The sequence below is a fragment of the Trichosurus vulpecula genome, chromosome 5 (genome assembly GCF_011100635.1).
Source record: "Trichosurus vulpecula isolate mTriVul1 chromosome 5, mTriVul1.pri, whole genome shotgun sequence".
Classification (NCBI taxonomy): Eukaryota; Metazoa; Chordata; class Mammalia; order Diprotodontia; family Phalangeridae; genus Trichosurus; species Trichosurus vulpecula.
In genome coordinates this window covers 32,963,958-32,968,821 of record NC_050577.1, presented here as the reverse complement: position 1 = coordinate 32,968,821, position 4,864 = coordinate 32,963,958, and the positions used below count along the sequence as shown (strand labels likewise).

The window sequence follows — 4,864 nt, the reverse complement described above, 5'->3', positions numbered from 1 at the left end:
ATTTGTGCTCCAGAATGTAATCCTGAGGGAATATGCATCCTTCTGAATACCTGCTCTTATGAAAGACTAAAGCAACTTGCTATGGCCATTGCAGAAGTGCTATTAACCTTTGCCATGCTCCACATCAACATTATAGTGCATCTTTTCTTCATCACTAACCCTTCTAATTGCAGCTGGAAACTCCCAGGGAGAGACTAACCTAGCAACAGCATGGAAACTGGCAGGGGAGAAAGAGTGCTTGTGTTCTTCTCGCTGTTTAGTTGTTTTCAGTTGTGTCTTACTCTTTGTGACTCCTTTTGTGGTTTTCTCAGCAAAAATTCTGGAGTGGTTTGCCATTTCCTTCTCCGGCTCATTTTTTGAAGATGAGGAAACTAAAACAAACAGGGTTAAGTGACTTGCCCAGGGTCACACAGCTATTAAGGGTCTGAGATGGGATTTAAACTCAGACCTTCCTTACTCCAGGACCAGCACTCTATCTACAGAGTCATTAGTCCATCCTAAATTATTCACAGACTAATATCAGGTGTCTAGGTCTTCCCAAAGATCAGTGTATCCTTCCAATTCGATAGTTACTTATTTTCTGGTTTCCTATTCTCTTCTACAATGCTCAGTGCTTACCAATGCTCTTTTTTGAAAATCAGTGTCATCATAAAATATAGCATTAAAGGAATATAGCTCACAAACTAACATTTTTACCCTCTCATACTTAATTTTGTTTGGATGAAATATTTGCCCAACTATATTCCTATGTCTATGCATCCTTTTCTTCAGACCCTAGGATAACTGATTATGAGCTAAAAGGGAACTTCGAGGCATCCTGTCCAACTATATTATAGGATCATAAAATTAGAACTGAAAGGGCCTTTAGAGGCCATATATCCCAACCCTCCCATTGGCCAGATGTGAAAACGGAGGTTTAGAGATGTTAGGTGACTTCTCTAAGTTCACACAAATAGCAAATATCAGAGGAAAGGTTTGAATCTAAGTCAAATATCTGGATTTTTGTCTCCTCTTCTTGAATTTAAATATTTCTGAGGTCCTTTCTAAATCATAGAAACTATGAGTAATCTTTTGGTTCTCTTGTACTACTCCTGGAAAAACTTCACCCATCTAGAGTTATTTTCTCTGCAAATGTTATATTTTTATTATTTTTTCTGCTAATATATGGCTACATATCATGGAATATCAAAGTCTCTGAAGAATTAAAATTGAGGATCACAGCACCCATGAGCTCTTCCACCCAGTGTGCACTTGCCTCCCTCCTGCCTCCAGGTGCGGCACCACCTCCTCTCTCTCTTAAGGGTTTAAACTTGCCACTTCAAAGTTCGCCATGGATGATGATATTGCTGGTCTCGTTGTTGACAATGGCTCCGAAATGTGCAAAGCTGGCTTTGCAGGAGACGATGCCCCTCGGGCCATCTTCCCTTCCATTGTTGGGTGTCCAAGACATCAGGGTGTGATGCTGGGTATGGGCAAGAAAGATAGCTATGTGGAGGATGAGGCCCAGAGCAAGAGAGGTATTCTGACCCTGAAGTGCCCCATTGAACATGGTATTGTCACCAACTGGGATGACACGGAGAAGATCTGGCATCATACTTTCTACAATGAGTTCCGTGTGGCCCCTGAAGAGCACCCTGTGCTGCTCACAGAAGCCCCCCTGAACCCCAAAGCCAACAGAGAAAAGATGACTCAGATTATGTTTGAGACCTTCAACACCCCAGCCATGTATGTTGCCATCTGGTATTGCGATGGACTCCGGTGATGGTGTGATCTACACTGTGCCCATCTATGAAGGTTATGCCCTTCCCCACGCCATTCTCTGTCCGGATCTGGCTGGCCGTGATCTGACGGACTACCTCATGAAGATCCTGACCGAGAGAGGCCACAGTTTCACTACCACAGCTGAGAGGGAAATTGTGCGTGACATCAAGGAGAAGCTGTGTTATGTCACCCTAGACTTCGAACAGGAGATGGCCACTGCTGCATCTAGCTCTTCTCTGGAAAAGAGCTATGAGCTCCCTGATAGTCAGGTCATCACCATTGGCAACGAGAGGTTCCGATGCCCAGAAGCCCTCTTCCAACCATCTTTCTTAGGTATGGAATCCTGTGGAATCCACGAAACTACCTTCAACTCAATCATGAAGTGTGATGTTGACATCCGTAAGGCTTTGTATGCCATACCATATTGCCTGGTGGTACTACCATGTACCCAGGCATTGCTGACAGGATACAGAAGGAGATTACAGCCCTAGCTCCCAGCATAACGAAAATCAAGATCATTGCCCCACCTGAGCGCAAATACTCTGTCTGGATTGGAGGCTCCATCCCGGCCTCTCTCTCCACCTTCCAGCAGATGTGGATCAGTAAGCAGGAGTATGATGAATCTGGGCCCTCCATTGTCCACTGCAAATGCTTCTAAATGGACTGTTTGTGTTTTTTTTATTGTTGTTTTTTTGTCAAAGGGTGGGACGTGATAATTGCCCAAAAAAGAGATGAGATTGGCATGGCTTTATTTGTTTTTGTTTTTGGTTTTTTTTTTGGTTTTTGGTTTTTTTTGGTGCTTGACTCAGGATTTAAAAACTGGAATGGTGAAGGTGATGAGCAGTCTAAGCATGTTGGAGGCAAACATCCCCAAAGTTCTACAGTGTGTCTTCATGACTCAGATTGTACATTTGTTTTGTTTTTTTTTAATAGTCATTCCAAGTATTGTATGCATTATTACAGTGTTACAAGCCTCTGTGAAGGCTGTCCTCTGCTAGAGCAAAGGAGCTATGTAACAAAAATCCAGATGGGGAGGGGGGAGGGGGGAAGGTGCTAGTATTGCTTTACAAGTAAATTATGTAATCCTTTAAAAAACAAAAAAAAATTTGTATCTTCCGCCTTAATACTTGTTCCATTTTTTTAAAATTGTCAGCCATAATGAATGGCCCCCTAAATTCCCTCCCTGCCCCCAACATAGATGTGAATGAAGACTTTACAATATCCCTGAGAGTTTTTTGAGATTGGTGCCAGTACTTGGGGGAGGGGAGGAGCTTTACCTGTACACTGACTTAAGACCAGTTCAAATAAAAGTGCACACGTTAAATAAAAAAAAAAATTGAGGATCACTCAAAGGGGAATAGAAAAGAGCATGGTGGGAATAGAGAAGTTGTGACATGCTACCAATGAAGAAAGGTACAGAAGAAACAATACAGATGACATCATTGAAGAGATTTAAGACCATAAATTGAAATTGAGCTAGTCACATAAGGAGAGGACTACGTAATCAACAACACAGTGGTGTACTTTTATACACCCAATGCCAAAGACTCTAGAAGAAAGCCCCTACCATGCTGAGTGGACGTCCTGTGGAGAATTTACAAGAAGACATAGACGGTGCCACACAGGATGGGAAGGCATGGTTGGATTATGATCTGCAACTCTGGAGAGCACAATCACATCGAGGAGATCACATAGCTATCAAGTAAAACAGTCAAATACAATAATACACAAATAACCAAATAAGCTCTGAACTCTATGTACATATACACTTACCTCCATGTGAGTATATCTACAAACGTGAACATATCACAAAATGATTATGCTAGGGACATGACTTGAGTACTCACTGGTACTGCAATAGTAGTTCACAATAACATAATAATCGCCTTTCTTTGTTCCCCTAAAATAAAGCACCCTTGATACATAGCAAACATTAAGCTCTTCTTGACTTTCCTTGATAGATATTCAATACCATTTTATTGCCCTATCAAGAAGCTTTTATAGTTTTTTTTTTTCAATCAGTGAAGAAACAAAGGCTTCGGAAGTCTAAGCAATAAGCCAAAAATCACATAACTTAGGTGTCAACCCACACCTTCTGTCTGTCTCTACTTCTTGTGATCTCTCCACTACTCAGTTATATGGCAGAGTCGCCCATCCTTCTGTTCAATGCAAAGTTGTGTCTTGCCTATTCCCTTTTAATCTCTCCAGCAGTAATTGAGTTAAATTGAACCATTTACAAAGGGGAGTGGGGCTAGGTCAACTCAAAGGATAATTTCAAACTGCATGTAATTCTTGACTCTCTGGAGTGGCTGGGAATGTTCACAATTAGGTATTTTTTTAGATTGACCCTGTAATTAGATATTTGCAATATATGTCCTTATGCTTTCTGAAGATGGGAATTTATATGCAGGGAGTGATTTCTTACAGCTGCAGAAGGAAGCAGAAGGAAAGTATTTGCCTGTTTAAGTCAGCATCAACTTCACAGTCAGTCATCACCTTTTGAATGCCAAAATGGTGTAGAAATAGAGTATTTTCAGCCCCAGTTGCCTCTATATTTGATCTTCTGTCAAATGGCACTCAAGTCGATGCTAGAGGAATATTTTGATAAGGCCATTTCTAAAGACAGAATTCAAAGCAAGTGCATTATGGGTCCACCATTAATGTCAAAGAAATAAGGCTCGGCTGGAGATTGTAGTAGCATGGCTAGAAACCTGTTCCCTTTCAAATGATATTACCCAGCATTCCAGCTCAATGCCTGGTCTTCGTCTGAAATGCTTTAAAGTAGAAAAAAAAATGTCTGTATAATCAATGTGCATTAGTTTAAAAAAAAATTGGGAACAGCGGTTTATTTTGGAGAATGGTATCTGGCAAATAGCTGGATTCTCAAAGCAAAATTGCTAAGGGATGCTCCCATTCTCTTATTTCAGAACCTCAAAGGTTGAGTAGGTTGTGGATGTAATTGCTGGCTTCCTTCCAAACTCTGCTCAGATGCCCTTTTCTGCAGGCCTTTCCCAGTCCCTCCAGCTGCTATTGCCTTCCCTTCAAAGGTTACCTTCCATCAGTTCTTTATTTTTCTTGTATATACCTTCTGATGTACATTTTG

The 4,864-nt window shown here is 41.2% G+C and overlaps 1 pseudogene; it reads left to right on the top strand.

Moving 5' to 3' along the window:
• The first annotated feature begins 1,273 nt into the window (after nt 1-1,273).
• Nucleotides 1,274-2,419, top strand: LOC118850472 (annotated as a pseudogene).
• The last annotated feature ends 2,445 nt before the right edge of the window (nt 2,420-4,864 follow it).